At 33.2% G+C, this 20,884-nt stretch overlaps 1 pseudogene; it reads left to right on the top strand.

The window, feature by feature from the left end:
* Positions 1–20,884, top strand: part of LOC129225597 (unconventional myosin-Vb-like) — a 147,405-nt pseudogene that overhangs the window by 79,298 nt on the left and 47,223 nt on the right.

Below are 20,884 nucleotides of genomic sequence, written 5' to 3'. Positions count from 1 at the left end.
CCCCCCCCCCAAAAAAAAAAAAAAAAAAATCCCCTTTTTCGGTTCCAGTACTTAAAAATCCAGTTTTTTCTAAATTTGGTCCTTTTTTCTCCGTTTTCCTTTAAAATTTTAGTTTTATTTTGAATTTTTTCCGTTACTCCTTTTACTTATTTTATTATGGTTTTTCCTTTAAAAATATGAATGTGTTTTTCACACCCTTACCATGATAATTAGAAAATTTTGAATCAAATAGGGGCATAATAGCTACAGTTCGAAAGTACTGGTTAATTAATTCAAAGTAGTTTCTTGTTCTAAGAAAAAGTAATTTTAATTTTAAAAAAAAAAGTGTGTCGTAAAGACACACGACCGAAGTGAAACTTTAATCCTTTCTTTTTCTTCTTCTTTTTTTTCTTTTTTATTTTTTATATTCTGAACTGTCCCTCCAGACGTCTTGTTCCTTCCTTCGACCTCCCCCCCCCCCACCCATCATTTACAGCCTCTCCATTTTGAAAATACATACAGTTAACGGTTTTCTAAAATACAAGAGGTTTTCAACTATAGTTCATTGCCAACCACCTGCTATTGTGCTACTGCATACGAAAAATAAAAAATACATTTTTTTTAAATCTTAAATTTATAGCATGTGGGGTCGAATAAAAAAATTGAAAAAAAAAAAGCTGAAACTGCTAAAAAAAAATTCTTGAACCACTTTTAAAAAAAGAAGAAAAGAAGAGAAAAAAGAAAGAAAGAAAAAGAAAATAAAATTTAAAAAAAGAAAAAAAACGAAAATAAATTAGAACCAAAGAACATAAACTGCCAAGAAAAAGAAAGAAAAATGTAATTTTCTCTGAAACATTTCCTCCGAATATAGCAAGACAAAAGAAGAGATGAAGAATTGTTTATTAAACTTAACTTCTCCTCGTTTCTCTTATCTACGTATGTAAAATGACGAAATAAGATGACGTAAATTTTTATTTTGAAATAGTGGTAATTTGGAGGTAAAATTATAAGGAAGAATATAATTAAATTTGAAATTAAAGATATAGAAACGCTTGTGTGTGTGAAGATGCAATACTTTTTAAAGGAGGTCAATTTAAATTCAATTATTTGTTTTGAACTGAGCTTGCTATTTTCTTCACTTACTCAAGGAAGCGTACGCAATATCTTATAAAACAAAAGAAGAAAGGGCGGTACTCATAAGAATCAAATTATTGAATTTCTAACCGTGTTTCGACTATCCATTCTGAAGCATAAACACGTTTTCCAAGTTATTTATTATTAGTATTATGGTTGTTTGCACAAACACTCATAGAATATTTAATTCTTGTAAATTTCACTTTTCAGATATACAGTGAAACTTCGGCAAGTCGAACTTTGATGAGCTAAAAATTTCGATTAACCGAAGTGAATATTGATTCCCATCTCACTGAATAGAAAATTAATGTTATTTACTTTCGATAAGCCAAATTTCATTGAGTCGAGATATTCGATTTGTCGAATTTTATTTTATGACTGTCTCAAAAGTTTCTTTGCTAACGTAATTCCATAAGTCGAAATCGTGTTTTTCTTTCTCCTCAAAAAGTGTGAACAAAAAGAAATAAATCGGCGCCATTGCATTGCATCAAAAGGCGTCTAGAGAAAGTGGATCAAATGAATCTTTGAAGCCGAATTTTTGCGCATAACTTGACAAGTTTTTTTTTTTTTTTTCGTTTTAAATTAATGTTTACTGCAATTCCTTCGGTAGAAAAGAAAAAGCTACTCGTGGGTTAAACCAAAACCAAAATTGAACGGGAAAAATTACAGGAAGAGGTACGCATATTCGGGATTATGAAAAAAATTCACTTCTGACAAAGGGGGGGGGGGGGGTGACTACTATCGGGAGTTTGCCGTACTCTTCGAAGCTGCCGGTCTTTCCAAGACTGGCTTTTTCCTTCCGCTGTCATAGAAAACTAATGTTTATGGTGCCGTTTCATTGATTCCTGAACGTTTCAGATAGAACATTAAAATAAATTTAAATATTTAAAATATTAAACTGCCAAGAAAAAGTTGAGTTTTTCAATTGTGAAGCAGCAAAGAAGGGAATTGCATTGAAGTTTAATGTGTCTCCAAGTTCTCAACAATTTTTAAAAAATCGGAAACTTGTTTCAATTGGCGGTGCAAAAAAAAAAAAAAAAAAAACTGCAAGAAAAGCAGCAGATATGTGTTGTTCGTTTTAATAGAATCCCGTTCGAATGTTCCTTACTCCCTCTTTGATGCTTTAAAAGTATCCGAGGACTACTTAATAAAAGAACAATTTTCTGCTCAATGCAATGTTTGATAACAGATTTTTCTCTTTTTTTTTCTAACTATCTCTTTTTTTTCTGCTAAGTAAAATCTTTTTTTCCTAAATAACATTATAAATTTGTTTTCTAACCTGTGCAAACTCTTAAATTTATCGTATTATATCATACATTAATTATGTCAAGCACATATCGTCGCCTCAGAGCAACAGTAAGACTTCTAACCCCATGAATAACAGTAAGATATCCTACTGTTGCTATGAGGCGACGATACTATCTTTGATACATTATTCTATCACATTTCTGCTCATATTATAAATTTAATGAGTGTCAGTTTTATTTTATTTTATAATTTTGTTTTCGTATTCAATAAGCGAAATTTTTGATACATCGATTTTTTTCGCATTCCCTGCAATTTCGACCTATTGAAGTTCCACTGTGTGTCACAAATATTATCGAGGCGTTTTAATATATTAAAATTTAGTTTCTGTGAGCATAAAAGCTACAAGAAGAAAAGAAAAATCTTAAAGTTTGAACCTTTTAAAGGTAATTTTTTAAAAAGGCTAACGTGATAGTCTTGCATTTAGGACCCTCCGACGGGCTGGTTCTTTCGTTGCGGGTGTTACTTTTACACAACATTTTTCAACTTTAATGTCCTTTACAACAAACGTATTAAATACTTTTCATAGTTTTCTCAACTAGTTGTTAACTTTTCATGTGTTTTAAGAATGCAAAATTGATGCTGAAATTGAAAACAGTAGATATTTTTTAATCTAAATAAAAGATTTGTTTTCAATTTGTGTGAAAAAATTATTTCAGTGTGTCAGGACTACTTTTCCTGGAATCGCCCATTATTAGGTTCATAGTGTGAATTTATTAGCTTTGTATTTTCCAAGAGCCCAGAAGTTTTTGAGTTCCAGAGAGTTTTTGACAATTGGCTTGTTCGTGTTTATTTTTTTTTTTCCCGTGGTTGCGATTTTTCTTACCTGTATATCATATAGGAGGGGGATAACACAAAATGAGGTATAAAAGCAGGGAAAGTTATGAAAAATTATCAGTAAAACAAGTAAAATCGTTCTTAAAAAACACGGAATTCATTCCGATACTGCTTACTTTTCTTCTTATTATTATTTTCTTCTATATTTCTTTTTGAAATTTTATTTTGATTACTGAGAAACTACGAATTGCTTATTGCTATCACCCTGACCGTAGTTGCTGCTCCTTTGATTTTATTTTTCTAAGCCTATAATGCTAACCCTGTTTGACGGGCGTCCCCTAAGCGGGTTTCTATAACTCTTATTACTAGTTCGAAGCATTTTGTAATACTCATTTAAATGAAATTTTATTTTATGAATAAATGATGTAAAATTAGAGATGTATAAGATCATGCTTACGTTTAAGGAGCAATTAATCATAGACTTACATTTTTTTTTTTAACGAAAGTAAATTTCGATACCGATAGAACTGAATTTCGTGTGTGAGCTATTAGGCTGAAGATGACTAATGATGCTTTTCTTAATACAATGTAGGTATGCGTGAAAGATCATTTTCATTGCATCCGTAAAGTTAGGGTAGCAAGGAGGGGCAGTTTCATCCCTCTGAAGGAATTCTTCGACACGTTTGCCCAGTAAGAAAAAAAAGGAAGAAAAAGAAAAGAAAAAACTGCGAGAGAAAATGTAATTAAAACGATTAAAATAAAGATGACTTATTAAGTTAAATTTTTATTGACTATTTCATAACTAATTGCTTATTGTAAAGAGTATATGGGCATGTCCATGAAACTAGGGACATCCAATGTAAAAAAAAAAAAAAAACTTCATTGTATCAGTATTTATTTTCTTTCATATGAGGTAAAAAAGACTATTTTTATAAAACTATGCGAAAAAAGTTATTAACACATTTTTTGTAAGTTTTATAGGCAAATTTTGACAACACTACTCAGTGCCCATGTGTCGTTGTATAAGCTGTTCTAAAAGATAATCTTTGATTTTTTTTTTCACTTAGGAAATTAATTGTTATTTCTACAATCTTATTTTTTATTGAAATTTAGTTTACATAGGAAGAGATTAGGCAAGTAAAGAAACTTTTAACTGTTATAATTGTCTTGTAACAATTGTTTATAATCTAGACCTCATACTAATGTAACATCAGTCACAAAACTGTATAAAAGTTTCCATAACTTAAACAAAAACAAACCCAAGTTTATAAAAAGTCATATTCTGTTCATTTATGATGATATCTTTAATATTAATCCCCTGAGTATTCCGAAATAGTTAAATTCAATAATTTAAAACTTATTTAAAATTTGTAACATCAGTCACAGTAACATAATTTTGCAGAAGAGCCAGACAAAATTTCCCGAATAAGGAAATTTTTGGGAGGTCACAGTGACCTCTCATCGGAGTGCCCCTGTCGTCTATTTGAAAGTACTACCTTGTATTCGTTTCATATTTAAATTTGTCAATTAAGTCTCAATCTGACTGAAATTTTCATATACCAAACGAAAGAAAAAAAAAAGACCGCACAAAAACTGATTTCAGTGTGCTAGTTTAAGAAACATATGGCATTAAATTTTGCATGAACAGGCTGGCTTGCGGTTTTTGACTCACTATAACCAAAGAAAAAATAAAGTTAGATCATTTGTGTAAATGGATTTTATTTCCTTTAGTATACATTTCTCTCTCTCTCTCTCTCTCTCAAAAAAAATAAATAAATAAATAAATAAATAAAAATGGTCCGACTATCCATGTTTATCGAAATTTTGTGGAATGACCCATTGTGAACTGCTTGTTTTCACGAATTTTCTCATTAAATCTTTTCAAGCAAATCCTTTCTTGGTTTCATGAGAACAGTGTTCGACTGCCATCCATTGTCGAATTGTGTAAAGAACCACTCCCACACCATTTCACCCCTCATTACGTTTTCACCGCAAATTTGATGAGTTTCAGCTTTCTTTTCTTTCTTGGAGCTCAAAAATCGAATTACAGGACGCACGTTACAGTTAGTTGGTTCAGAACGTGTTTCAACATTTTAAAGAATCACTAATAAATGAGGCGGGGAAAGGAAAAGTGGTGTAAGTCGATTTTTTCGTGCAAAAAAAAAAAAAAAAATCCATCATGTAATATCAGTAATTATTCCAGTCAAAACGACTCCATAATCTACAACATACGCCACTATTCCATCTAATGGATACGATGTTTAAAGCTTAGACAATGAGTTTATTGTATATTTTTTAAAAAGTGAGTAACTTCACTTTTCTTGTTACCACCTTTTTATAAACATTCACATAATCTGAGTGTAATGACATCAGTAAAAAAAAACAAAGAATCCAAGAAACGAGTGCGCATGCGAGGAATTGCGCTGCGGTGGCGGTTTAGGACGAAACTACTCAATTTTCGGACATCCCTGGTGCCTTTTATTTGTTGTGAAAGAGCTGCTCACTATTAAAATACTTTTTTTTTACTGTACATCGTAGGATGATACTCTCCTCAAGAAAATGTTCTAGGTGGCTTCAAGGTATGTAATTTTTTAAAAAATGGTGCTTTAAATACGGAATACTGATTCATTGTTTTCTAAAGCATTCAAGTCTCTATGTAAATAATATTTACCCTTTCACTGCTGCTGACTGCTATAGCAATTTTCGTAAGCCTACGATCGCTGAGGTACTGTTTGCTGTAGCTGAATTTTGCGCAGTATTGAGGAGATCATTTTTTTTTAATGTTCATGATATAGTAGACAAAACTGTCCCCAACGTATGACCCGTGGGGCTGAAAAAAATTTAGCGACCCAGTAAACATTGTCAATTACGACGGTCGGTAGTTATTCTTGCCAAAGAGTTAAAGTGAGAATCTCTGCACCAATAAAGCCATTTAATCGATTAAGCTATATTTGATATGGAGTATTCCATCTGCACTATGTTTTCATTGTTTACTAGCAAAAATACCCGGCGTTGCCTGGGTCAGTAATAATTATTAGAAAAAATCGTTACTTGCTTTTGTTTTTTGTTTTAAGTAAAAAAATTTAAAACACATCTTTTTGACGTGATTAAAAATCGAGTTTCTTCCTTACCCATAAAACTAAAATAGCAATAAGTATAAAGAACACAGTAGTATTGATTTAGAAACGAAAGCACTATATTTAAGCATATACAAATTTAAAAAACATGAAATTAATCTTCTCATGTTTAAAAAGATTAATCTGTTGATACTTTTTTTTTAACATGGAGTCTAAAACCTTCTCTCTATGGCTAATTAAGTACGAAGTGATTTAAAAAAAGTAGCTGCGCTCGTAATCCCCTTATACTTGCTTTAGTTATTTCGGGAAATTTCAATCATTGTGGCTCTTGGTGCGATTTTACCGAATTTGCGAAAGTCGTTTCGAGGTACCTTCGATGATGCTCCCCCATTCTTTCCTTACTTTGTAAAACGATATGATATTAATTTTCGTTACAGAGATATCGTCGCCAGATGCTGAGATATTTTTGGTCACCATAAAATGGCGCTAAACAGTTTCATCCGAAATGTTACCAAAATAAGTAATAAAATTTGGTGATTGTTTGAAATTGTGCAAAAAGGAAAATTAATGGAAGTTTTTGTGATGTTTATGGATTTTCCTAATTTAGTTGCTGGATTATTTAACACAGTAAAAAAAGTCTTTTGAAAATTCTTTGATTGGCGATATTTTGTTTACATGGTGAAAGCTGAGAAACATTATGACGTAGTCTTCGGCTTCAAAAACAGCAACGTTGAAAAAACTGCCAAATGCATCAGCTACGGAAATCTTTCTGCAAAAATTTTGGCGATCTGCTGGTTGTTTGGATAATGAGTAAGTGTTCAATTAGCATAAATAATAATAAAAACCATTAATTACATTAAAGTTAAATGGAAAATCATCCGCCAAATCATGTATTATTTGCCAATCTTGTGCAAAAATCTTACTTCAAGATTTGACTTGAAAAAAGCCTTGAACAATCACGAAAAGCAAAGAAAGTCAACAATACAACAATTGTCGCTATCGACAGGGAGTTGAGATGATACACTAAATACTGTATTGAGTTGAGGAAAGCCTTCGAACATGGATCTAAAAAGCTCATAACTCGTTTTTTATTCTACTTAGAAATTTCGAACAGGTGCCATCTTCAGCAGAAAAATCAGAGCTTTCGATGGACATATAATGTAAATATGTGCAAGTATTTTTTCATCCCAATATTAGAGAATTTATACAAAAATTGTGTTTTATTGTCCCCCTAAGGGGGTTTTGCCCCCCATAACGGGACGAAAACTACCCTATGTGTTATTCTGATGCATAAGCTATATTATTGTAAAGTTTCATCAAAATCCGTTCAGTAGTTTTTGCGTGAAAGAGTAACAAACATCCATACATCCATCCATACATCCATACATACATCCATACAGACAAACTTTCGCATATATAATATTAGTAAGATATTCTGAAATAATGCATAATCTAAAATAATAGTGATGTGAGCCACCAGTAGAACTTTTTGTAGAAAAGAAAAATGAGGAATGACCCACCAAAAAAAGTTGGCAACTACTGTAGCAGACTACTTAAAGTACTGGAACTTAACAGATCTCCTGTATTCTCTTGGGATAGACTGAGCTAATTTATTCCTCTATGAGAGCTGCAATGATAATATTCAGCAATGAAAAGGTTAAGCTGGAAACTAATTCGCGATGAGTTTGAATACACCACCTTGCACTGATCTAAGAACTTAGCCAGAAGTTAACATTTCAATTTTGCCGCGGACAAGACAGATGTCTCATTGGAGAAATTGTATCATACGAAAATGCGTGGGTCGGGGCTTTACCTCTTTCAGCAACCATTAGTCAGAGACTGAAGCGCCTCCAATAGTTTATTTAAATTGCAAATTCTGATTCCTTTTCTGATGCATATCCTTTTTTTTTTTCTTCCAGAGCTGAGCAAGGGTACAGTGGGTATGATGCGACACAGCGTATGTGCGGAAGTGCAGGATCTCATCCACTTGCCTGGTCCACTAACGGAAGATGCTGTTCTGAGGACACTTCATGCTCGGTTCTTCAACAGAGAGTACTTTGTGAGTACATAGAATTTTCTGCAATTTTCTCATTCAACTCCAGGAGATCTATGCTGGTACACAAAAGGGAACCCGCTCTGCTATGCCATCGTGAGCTTCAAGAGTACTGACCTTTCGGCCGGGGCCCCCTAAACCCTTACGGGAACGAAATCCAACCACTTACGACTCTAGACACCGTGGACCCAGGTACAGACCTGACTCCGGTGGCGCCCATTGCCTACTCACTGTTCCACTCGATAGCCACTGGGCAGATACAGATCTGCTCAAGCGTAAGTAAAGAGTGGTAGTTTTACATGCGTGGATGCTACACCATCGCAAAACCCTCCCCATTTACCCGGGCTTGGGGGCATAGGGACGGGCCTGGTCCCCCAAAGACCAAACCCCACCTACGGCTGGGTTAGATCTATGCTGGTATCGTAGAAACGGTGTCTATGATACCAGCCTTCATGAAAAGCCATTCATGAAAAGAGTTATCCTTTTCGACGTAAAACAAAATTACCCAATCCGGTGTTTTCACGTTTCATTTAAGTCCTGTGTGATCTGAAGAGGAATGGCATTGTTGCTCAAAAATGCAGGGATGTTTTTAAGAGACAATTCTTGAGCCATTACAGCTTGAAACTTCTCTAGAAACCGTGATAGCATATTTAACGTTTCTATATTCAAACTTTCGAAGTTTACAAATTCTAGAAAACGAATTGATAGCTCTTCAATTCTAAGTGCAAAATTCATTCTGTTCAACGAAGTCCATCAACACCTTCACCCAAACAGCATAATACGACGCTGTTACTTTACTATAAGCATCTTTGCACCCATTTGTCATCCATTGGCTTTTACGGTTTTAATTTGTTGATTGCTGTACAAAGAATTTTAGGTAATGGACAAAAAGGGTGATGGTACTCGTAACATAGTTGTTCTGGTTTTCATATTCATTGGTTGAGTGAGGAGGAATTTTCGCTGCAGCTTGATTGAAAAGGAATCTTTAGGTCAGAGAGGATTTAGGCAAAACTGATAAGAAAAAGCTGTACCGATAGACTCCATACTTCAGAGTCCCCCAAGCCTACCATAACGTAGATCACTTATCGGCTGGGTGAAGTCCTGGGGACTGTTCAACCTTTTTGTTCCAGACCAGAAAACTCTGAAAAAGATTGAACCAGTAGACAAATCAATGTACAATGTGCGGAAAGGGAAAGATTGCGGTGAGTTTTCTACCGGTAAAGACGTTTTTTACCGCATTGTCACACGGTTCTTAGAGTGACTACTTAAATTGAGATAGCCAGGTAATTTTTTGCGAAAGCTAAAAGGCTGTCCGTCTATATGAGTTTAGCACGGCTTTTGAGCTCTCAAAAAAAGCTTTTTGTTTTCTGTGCTCATTTTTATCATTACTATTATTATTATTGTTAATTAATTTGTGCCTCATCCACGCTGATTTTCATTTTGTAATTGCGCCTGTTTTATGTGCTCTCCTATTGCAAAAGAGGTTGTACTTGGGAGTTGTTTTCCAATCGGCAAAACTCTGGAGATAATTATGACCGGAAAAAAAACTAAAGGCAGAGAAGCGTCGTTGAGTATTAGGAGCATTTGTTCACCAGTAGAAATTTTGTAAATACTTCTAAAAAAAATTACGGAAGCAAGTGCAAACATATTTAAATAGAATAAATAACGACTTTAGCTAAAATGTTGTTGATAACTAATTAAAGTAAAGTAATTTAGATTCATCAAGCACTTTCTGAAATTTTTCTCCTTACTCCTGTTTGATGGTTCAGTGCTAATTACGCTTTTGTACCTTGATTTTTATTTAGAACTAGCTGCGTCGCTCAATTTTGCACGGTATACCTCGCAAATAAAAGTTTTGTCAAATGATGCGTGCTCAACAATCAGGCTTGAGCAAAAAAAAAAAAAAAAAAATTCTGTAAAATTTCCCAACTAACCAAAAAGGAAAATTTTTAAATCCCCCGACTGCAAGAAAAGCCTCAAAATATCTGCAAACTAAAGCTGTACTTTCGCAGGAACTCTGCACAGTTTCTGCAGATTTCTTCAAATCGGAAATAAATATAAAGTTTCCTCAAACTCGAAATTTTCAAACGGAAAAAAATATGTCATGCTTATACAAAATCGCTAAAGCTTAAAGTTTTGTCAACATTACATCCTTGGAAGATTAGCAATTTTGTATATATGCATCGCATAATTTTTTTTTCGTGCAAAAATTTTGAATTTTGAGCCGAATTAGCGTCGTTTGCGGGAAATCAAGGTTTGATTTGATGAAATCTGCAGAAACTGTGCACAGCTTCCGCAGAATTGCATCTTACAAATCTGCAAAAATTGTACAGATAAATTTGCTGAATATATTTGCAGAAAATCAGCAGAAATTCCGTAAAAAAATTTCGTCGTCTTTAACTGCTCGCCTGCACTGAAAATTTTCATATTTCAAGGCTGTAATTATAAGGAAAAACTTCCTTCTCCTGTTTACAAAGTAATAAAAAAAAAATACGTTAGGTTCGTGAAAATTTTCTGTTTTAAAATTCGCAGACTTTCAACTATTTTAAGGTAATTCATATTTTTATTTTCTTCAGTAGACAAGTTTAAATTTGTTACCTAAAACTCATCGTTTTTATTCTAAAAGCAAAACCAATACAGATTAAAATTAGAAGAAAAAAAAAAGTAATGATGGCTTAAACAACGATATCTTTAATGGTTTATATCGAAATGTTTTGAATGGTATTTGTGCTCAACCTTTATTTAAAAAAAATTGCTAGTACTCTTCACTAAGAGGGGCTCTAGCCCCCTTTGCCCCCCTTATGGGCGTCCAAGCTCACCAGTCGAAAGTTTTCCATATAACTTGTGATCAACATTTTCGTGTAGTCTGTTCGGTTCAGAGGCGCTCTGATGAAAGGTCACGGCCACGGGAGGTCACTGTAGCCTCCTTAAAATTCCCTTATATGACAAATTTCGTCTGACGATTCGGAAAAGTTGGAGACAAAATTAAAATTTTTAAAGGCCGAATGTGCCTTTTCATTAGATGTATTTTTGTGTGCATAATACCCATATTTTATCATTCGTCTAACTGAGAATTTCTACTCTCCCAAAAGTTTAAATTCGGGGTGCCCTGCAAGTTTTTGCATCAAATGTCAGAAGAGAGAAGAGCTAAAATAAATAGGGTAATATTTGACGGTGAGCTTTCTTCCTCTCTTACATGGTAATTGCTTCCATATATCACTAAGCAAATTTTTCTCAAGCTGACCAAGCCTTTAACCAAAACGTTGCCGCCCTTTGCCGCGTTTTTCTAAAAATGCGAAGGTATTTTTCGCGTTCTCCGCGTGAGTGATAACCGTCATAGCGCGCGGTTTTCCTAATGGCAATTTTATCAGATCATTACCCTTCGACGGCCCATGATTAATAGGCAGTGCTTTAAGTGCTTCGCCAATCTCGGCCGTACGAAGATTAGCCAACTAATGAAACTAGCATTTTTTCTCTTCTCTCTCAAATTGCGGTTTGTTTAGTCTTGAAGAATGAAAAACAAAGCGTTTCTTGGAGCTTTGCAAATAATTTAAAATCTTTCTTGATAGAAGTTCTTAACAGACGATACAACGTTCCGCAAAAATGATTTTAATGAAGTGCACTTTTAGCTTCATTATTTTTTACATTATTATTGATGTAATTATTTTATATTAAGTCTATCGGAGAAGTTATATCCAGTTATGAGAGGAAGAAAATCATACAGGTTTTGATACATTAAACAATACTTACTGCACGGTCGTTGCTTATGATCTCTTGCCAGCGAAAGGGCAATTTGTAGATCCCAGTTTTGAAGAACGTCTTGTGGAGGCGAAGTTCTCCTCGAATGTTACTGTTTTAGCAGTTTTTTCATCTTCGAATTATCTATCCAGTCCAAAAATTGGGCAAAAATAAGAAATGAAGTTGTCAAAACAGCACTACCTGAATGGCTCGTCTCCGAAGACAAGGCATTCTTAGCAAATGAGATTTTCCAACTCCCATCATGCTGGCACGAAGACATAAAAAGCTATGGAAATTGTATTGTACAGAAAATATTGTTAAATGTGCTTAAAATTGCATTATTTTCTTCATCCTGACAAGCGGACATAACTTCCTGATAGAACTAATACAATCAGGGGCGCCCCGATGGGAGGGCAGAGGAGGTCACTGCAACCTACCGAAAGAAATCCTAATTCTGCAAATTTTGCTGATGATTTGGCAAATTCGGAGATTAAATGGGGTCGTTTCCAAAATTTTAAAAGTATTTTTTTCTGAAAGAGCATGCTTAAAAACATAGGATCTGACCATATTTTAAATAATTTAAAAATTACTTAAATCGTGGCGCTTTTATTGTTTACACTTCTGTCGTGTGACATCACAAATGATGAAATGCCATTCAATGTTGCCATTCACAGAACAAAATATTTATTTCGCATCTTTACTCACGTGTATTGGAATCGATACGGTTGATATCAAGAGTAGTTCGCAATTTTAATTCGCTGCTGAATTCGCTGCTTATCATAATGTGGAAACGTAGTAGAAAGATGTGCGAAATTGCATCTTTTGTGACGTCATCATGACCACGCTTTGCTTGAAAAATCGGACATTTTTAAAAATTAATTTAAAAAAAACTGTTGGGAAAATGAAAGTATTTTCTGGATCCGTGGTTTTTTTTTTTTTTTTTTTTTTTTTTTTTTTTTTTTTTTTTTTTTTTTTTTTTGCTCATTCTGTCCATTTCAATGACTAAAAGTAGTACTTTTGACTGAAGGAAACCATCCCATTGCAACATTGGGATTTTTTTTTCGGAGTCGGAGGCTCTAAAATTCCGGGAGTCAAAGTCGATCATTTTTACTCCGATTCCGCAGCCCTGCTTGGAACTCAAAACACCTCCAAATGACTTTCACTCGAAATTCGCTAGAAATAGGGGCTGAAATATTTTCTCGACATACTTGCGATATTGAAAATATTTATTTGATATTGTGTCAATCATCGATGCACTGCAATATCGGATCTGATGATATGCAAATCGCCCGATTGCCGATTAAACAGCAAAAAATAATTGACCGATGCCGCTTAATAGGCTGCAGATTAGTTATAATGATCTTTAGCACAAACATTTTTCACTAATTTTCTTTTTCAATTACTATTTCAGCTCTTCAGAATTTGTTAATAATTCGTTTATTTCTGTGAAGAATGATTTATTTTTCTCCGTTTTCAAAACTTTTCTTAAAAATAATGTTCCAAAATTTTATTCAAGTTCTATATCCCAATTTCCTCATTATTTAAAAAATGCATATATTCTGTTGTTAACTATTTCTAAAAATTCAAATATTTAGTTCGTAGACCATAGTCTATAGCATGGGCGGTTCATCCGGGGGGGGGGCAACTGATCCCTCACTTTTCAGAGATAAAAGTTAATGATTGATTGAAAAATGATTTTTTATGATTTATTTTACGAAAGTAAAAACTAAAAATTCCAAATAAATTAACTTTTTCCATCTTATTTCATAAGAAAGGAACTGTAAAATGGAAGGGGAAAGTCTACGGTGGCCCTCAATCCCGGTTTTTGATGCCATATTCGGCATTTTTAGAAGTTATCAAATCAGTAATGTAAAAGTCAGTAATAGGTAGCCCAATTTTACCGAAAAAGAATAAGCTTCAGAAGCCACGCCCTCTAACCTCTACATTTCTTTTGACTCCTCACTTTTTTTAGTACACCAGCAGCCTATAGTCTATATAGACACTTATAGTTTAGAATTGACTTTTTTACTATTAGTAGCCATTTAGTGCGAGGTTTTACCCTGACAATTGTAAGTCAATGCTAAAGATCGATGTTAAAGGTAGGGTGTGGAGTACATATTGATATGTGTGCAACATTATAGATATATGATACATGTGCAAATCAAAATAATTTATGTTTCAAAAAAATGAAAAAAAAAAAAAAAATAACGTTATTTTGAAGTGTTGATAAAATAAAAAAAAAAACGAATTAAAAAATATTTGATATGTACTACATTTTTTACCGATTGAAAAAGGTATTGATTTTAAAAGAAATATATAAAATGTATGTTGTAATTGTTTGCATAAACAATGAATACAGCAACTGAATAACAATAAAAATGCTTGAATCGTAGTATTCCCTCCTATATTTTAGCGGAGAGGTGAAACAGGGAGGCACACATGGGTAATTCTCTGAAGAAGTGTTATTTAGCATCCCAAACTTTTCAACTTTCCACTCGGGGTGCAGTTTGGTATTTTCTTTAGAAGGACAAGATATATGTATTTTTTTGTTAAATTGCAAAAGTTCACATAACATCTTCATTTATTTTAGAGATATTGAGGGCTAGGTATGTAAATTTGTTAAAAATTGCCATTATGCAATTTTTTTTCATCGTTTTCTTAAATTTTCATGCATGAATCAATAGGTTAATTAATACTTCGTTTTAAATTTTCATCGAAAATCCAAATTAATTTTCTAAAAATGCTAAAGTTTGAAAAAAAAAATGTTCATAAACTAATACATCTAATGAGTTTCAATTAAAAAAACATCCATAGTTTAAAACAAGAAGTTCAGTCTGGAACTAAACGAGCCTACTTTCCAGTATACCCATACTACTTTCTAGTACCTGATCAATGTTCTCAAAAATAACTAAAATCGCAAGTTGTTTCAAACATAATTTTTTAATATTTTAAGCTGATTTCTAGAAATAAAATATGTTTCACTCATCTAAAAAATTAGATGCGTAAAAAAAAATTAACGAACAAATAAAATAGCAGCACCTTTTAAACAAAGCAGCTAATACACTTTTACATAAAAAGTAGTCGAAAACTTTGTACTGCATAGTGAATAAAATATGACAACGTATATAAAGTACAAATTCAAAATGAAAAAAGGTTAAAAAACCAGCAAACAGCTGTTTCGGCACTCTAAAATACAAGTGCCATCATCAGTGCAATTAAAAACGAAGACAGGTTCAACCCGACTAAAACACAGTCGAGGCGAACATTGGAATGAGAGACGAGTTGTAAAAGATATGAGAGCAGTACCTGGAAACGATGACGGCAAGGTTACGTCAGAACTACAGAGGACAGTTGCACTCAGGAGAAAACGTCACAGACAAAAAGTAAATCAAATAACAGACTTCCAAACATTAGGAAAAGGGGGAGTGCTAGACAAATCATTGACGATTAAATTAGCATTTTTCCATATGTAATATGACTCCCAAAAATCTAAATCATGAATGGACGAACACTCGTGAATAACTTTGGCGGAAGAAAAAATAAAATTATGGCCACAAGACCAACAATGTTGAGCAATAGAGGAGCGTTTGAGATCCTGTTTTTTGACGTAGTTTTCGTGTTCTTTTATCCGGAATTTGAGGGATCGTCGAGTCTGCCCAATGTAGGCCAATTTGCACTGGCAGGAAACACTATAAATGCCCCATTTGTCAAGGTTCTGAACAGGGTGTTTAAGCTGTGAAAATTTTAATTTATTAACAGGAGAAAAAGTGACGGAAAAATGAAACTTTTTTAAGATTTTGGCAATTTGTAGACTGATTTTAGGAAAAAAGGGTAAGACAACGGAACTCGAATAGTTCACAGGAGCAAGTGTTTGATTTTTGTTAGCTGAGCTACATAGCTTCTTATAAATGGTATCAATAATATCTGATGTGAATCCCCGATCAACCGCAATACCTCGTAGGTAATTCAGTTCTGATGAAAGTAAATTGGAATTTGAACAAATGGCTAAAGCACGGTAAATAAAAGATCTAAAAGCAGCCAATTTTTGTTTAGGAGGGTGAACGGATAACTTGTGGGGGGGAAGAGAAACAGCAAAGGGTTTACGGAAAACAGTAGTTGTAAACATATTATTATGACGAGTGATGGACACATCAAGAAAAGAAAGATGATTTCCAGATTCCAATTCAACAGTAAATTGAATATGTGGGTCAATAGTATTTAGGATGGATAAAAGGTTATCAAAGTCACTGACAGACGAGTCCAAAAGCACAAAAATGTCGTCAACGTACCTGACGTAAAAATCAAATTGTATAATTTTAAATAATTTAAGTTCGAAATAGTGCATGTACAAATCACTTAGAATTGGACTCAAAGGGTTGCCCATAGCAAGACCTTCAGTCATACGGAAAAAATTACCGTCGAAAACAAACGTGTTTAGTTTTAAGCAAGAACGTGTTAAATTGCATAATTCATTGATCTCAAAAATCATTTTGAGTTACTTCCTGAGGAATAGCAAGCACGCGCAACTCAAAAAACGTCCCATTGCTCCACCCCCCTTGGAGGAATTCGCGCCAAAAACCAATGGGCACAAGATCACATAGCGGCACATATGTGTATCAAATTTCGTTTGATTTCATGCGGTAGTTTTTGCTGTAGAGCGGCCACAAGAAACTGGTCACACACAGACGTGACACACATACACACACATACACACACACGCACACATACACACAGACAGACAGACATTTTCCAAAAATAGTCGAAATGGACTCAATACACCTCAAAATGTTCGAATCCGTCAAAATTCGAAATTCGAAAATTTGCACGAATCCAATACTTTCTTCTATATATTAGACATAGAAGAAAGTAAAAAATAATAATTAAAATTAATAAGCTCATTAAAATAAATACATCATATTAAAAAAAGTCGTTTCTCTTTCCCCTGTTGTCAAAAATAATTTTTTAAATGAATTAATGCACTTACCAAAATAAATAAAAACAGTAAAATGTCAACTTAAAAAAATATTCATTGTCTAAAAAAAATCGTCTGCGCATATCTTTATGTAGAAACAAATTTGACTTCGAGTTTATCCGCCGAAAACTGAATACCTAAATTAAAACTTCAGCGTGAAAATAAAAACAAGTCATATTAACAATAATTATTTCACAGTTAAAACCATAGCTGCGGAGTCGGAGTCAGAGTCAATCTCATTTTGAGATAAAGGAGTCGGAGTCGAATATCCAAGAGTCGGAGTCAGCCATTTGTCCTCCATGTATAAATTTTTGCCAAAGCTACGAAGTCAGATTCGAAGTCGGAGTTCGTCTAATTTTGGGCACAGGAGTCGGAGTCGGAGTCAGGTGCACCTAAATTCTCGAAGTCGAAGTCTGTCGTCAAGAGCCATTTCCAACAAAATTTGTTTGAAGTAAATCCGTCTTCAAGTACGGAATCTGCATTGACTTTCAGTTTCCCCGTAGGCGCTAATGTTAAGAGATTTGAACTGTTCAAAATTGAACGGAAAATTGTTCAAATCAAAAAGATATTTTATATACTAGTTTTTCATCAAAAGCTTTTTCCTACAAAGTTTATTTGAAGCAAATTCGCCACACAGTTCAGAATTGCATTGAATTTCCCCGTAGGCGTAATGTTAAGTTTTTTTGAACTGTTCAAAATTGAACAAAAAAATAGTTCAAATCAAAAAATGAAATATAGGAATGAGGAGTCCTCGCCGAGATCTTACGAACAAAAAAAAATTTTTTTTCGAATCGGACTATTCACTCAAAAGTTATTAGGTGGGGGACAGACAGACGGACCGACAGACATTTTTCCCCATCTCAATACCCTACCTTCCAATTTTAATTTTTCGATATTTATTTAATTTTTTTTTTTTTTTTTTTTTTTTTGAGCAATCACGATTGCTTACTGTTCTCATTTGACTGTTAGCCATTTATTAAATTAACAGCAAACACAATAATTAACAGCAAACACAATTGGAAAACTGATTATTTTTCAAAATATTCAAGGTAACACAGTTCAAACTTGCTGAAGTAGCTCATTTATCCCATCCTACAGTGTAGCTTGCTATTCGTAATCCAAAAAACTATAGGGGGCACTACAGTCACCGTCTAATGGTGGATGAGAAGGATAAAACAAACGCATTAGCTTAAAATTTTTACATAGTTATGACTTTTTTTTTTTCAAATTCGAGTTTTTTTATTTTTTTATATTTTTTGCGAAAAGCTTCCATAGTATTGTATATTGTTTTTTATACCATCAAAAAGTGGAGTTTCCAATGAAAAAAACTTGCTCCGAAATTTTCAAAAAATCAGATATTTTGACGTGAGATTTTTTGATTGAAAATTCTGATGCTTTTTTAATACTGAATCAAAATAAGGAGAAAAAATAAATATTTTAAATCCAAAAAATTACAGTGTATTTGGGACATAATAAGGTAATTTTTCATTAAATTTAGTGAAAAAAAAATTTTTTTTTTTGTGGGTTATAAAAATAAAAAACCAAAAAGTCGGTTTTTTGAACTTTTTGCATATATTTTGAGGTTACAGAAAAAAATGCAAATACAAAAGTTGTAGATCTTTTTATTACCAACAACTTTGTAATTTAGTTTTTTTCGATAGGACTCTTAGTTTTTCCGAAAATCGTGATAAACTGTTTCCCCCCCCCCTTAAACCCCCTACACCCCCCCTTCCCGAACTCAGCTCGCCCGTAATTTATTTTTCCTATTAATGTTATTAGATTTTCTTACCTTTCGAACTGGTTTTATCTTGTTCTAAATTTTTTTGATCTCAAACATTATTGGCTCTGGACAGATTGGCTCTGATGCAGATTTTTTTTTTTTTAAAGAATTTTTCAAATCAATAGTTCTTGATCAAATTACCCTAAAACATTTTATTTATTAAGTAAAATACGAAACAGAGAACAACTTGGTTATAATAACTCAAATTTGTTCAAAAGTGCTGGTATGACTACTTTTACTACTGTGCTTAGCACGGCCGTATCAATAGACTGAAACTGTAGTTTAAGTTTGGTTCAGCTTAAGAAACACCAATTTAGTTTTGATTTGGTCTAAGACTGGATTGGAAAAAATCAAAACTCAATAGCTTTCATTTTCAGACAGTAAAGTTACATTGTATTATTTTTCTTAGAAAAAAAAATCAATTATGCTTGAAAGTCAAAAATTTCAATTAATACTTCAAGTTTCAAAGGCAATCTAAAATAGAAAATTTAATTGTTACGATTAGACACACATTTCCTAATGTTATTGACTGAATGTCGACTTGACTTGTTTCTGGTGTTTGATTATGAAAGCTCTCAGTTATAAAACAAAAAGTTTTTTTTTCTTTTTTGCTCTAATTAATCTTACCTTTATGTGTATTTCTGTCAAGCAGATGTGTGGATAGCATATATATCTTAAAGCTTAACCCATTATATGTTCCAAGAAACACAGAGCTATTTAAAAACAACAGTTTTATTGATAAAAAAAATCAAATTTTCCATTTTTTTCCAATTTTTCCCGAAAAAAAAAACCGGTAAAAAACCGTTTTTTTTCCACCATTTCAAAATTTTCGGAAATTTTACATCTCTAGTCAAAAGTAGTATTTTTTGTCACTGAAATTGATAGAATAAGCAAAAAACAATAAAATAAATAAATAAATAAATAAAATAAAATAAATAAATAAAATGACATGACCCAGAAAATACTTTCATTTTCCCAACAGTTATTTTAAATTAATTTTTTTAAATGTCCGATTTTTGGAACAAGGCGTGGTCTTGATGACGACCCAAATGATGCACTTTGCCGCTTCTTCCTACCGCGATTCCACGTTAAGATAATCAAGCAGCGAATGAAAATTGCGCTCTACGCTTGCTATCTACCATATCGTTGCCAATACACGTGAGTAAAGATGCGAATTAAATATTTTGCTCTGTGAATGGCAACACTGAATGGCATTTCATCATTTGTGATGTCATCGGCAGAAGCTTAAACAATGTAAGCGCCCCGATTAAAGTAATTTTTTAAAAATATTAAACTTAAACAAATTATTTACGAAATGGTTAGATCCTATGTTTTTAAGCATGTTCTTTCAGAAAAAAATACTTTTCAAATTTTGGAAACTACCCATTGCAATTAGTGGTCACCAAAGTCTGTAAATCTGTTGGATGGTGTGGTAAAGCGGAATGCTGGGGTCAAGTTTATTTATTTATTTATTTCATTTATTTTTTTTATTTTTTTTATTTTATTTATATATATATATTTTTTTTTTTTTTTTTTTTTGCTGTTAGGCAGAACCATTAAAGACAGAAATTCTGAGAAAGGACAGTGGATAGTAATGACTTTTGTTGCTCAAACTGAGTCTCCACATAAATATTATTTAGCACTGTGAAATGGCCTGTTTTCTACTTTTACTTCTCAGGGGAAGCAAATCTATGTCTGTGTGGTCTTTTTTTTTTCTTTAAAACTCTGTATCAAAATTAGAAGGAAGATGGGTACGGGCGTCGGTTTCAAATTTCTGCCCTGGTTCGAAAGAAATCGAAGATCCGGCACTGGATAGATCGACTAAAAAACATTAATGTTTTGAAACATCGACCTCTCACAAATGCGTAGTAGGAAGATTAAATTTATTGGGAAGTTCCTGAGTTCCTGTATTTACCAGTGGCGGCAATTCGGGGAGGGGGGGGTCATAGATGTGCGCATGGCTTCAGAAATGGGGGTACCACTGTACCTGGAGGTTGAAATTACGCTTGGAAAGGCTCCCATACTTGCTCGCTTAAGGAAAATTTTAAAATATTGTGAGTAAAAAAAGC

The sequence above is a fragment of the Uloborus diversus genome, chromosome 7, assembly GCF_026930045.1.
Source record: "Uloborus diversus isolate 005 chromosome 7, Udiv.v.3.1, whole genome shotgun sequence".
Lineage (NCBI taxonomy): Eukaryota > Metazoa > Arthropoda > Arachnida > Araneae > Uloboridae > Uloborus > Uloborus diversus.
This window is presented reverse-complemented; position numbering and strand designations above follow the sequence as displayed.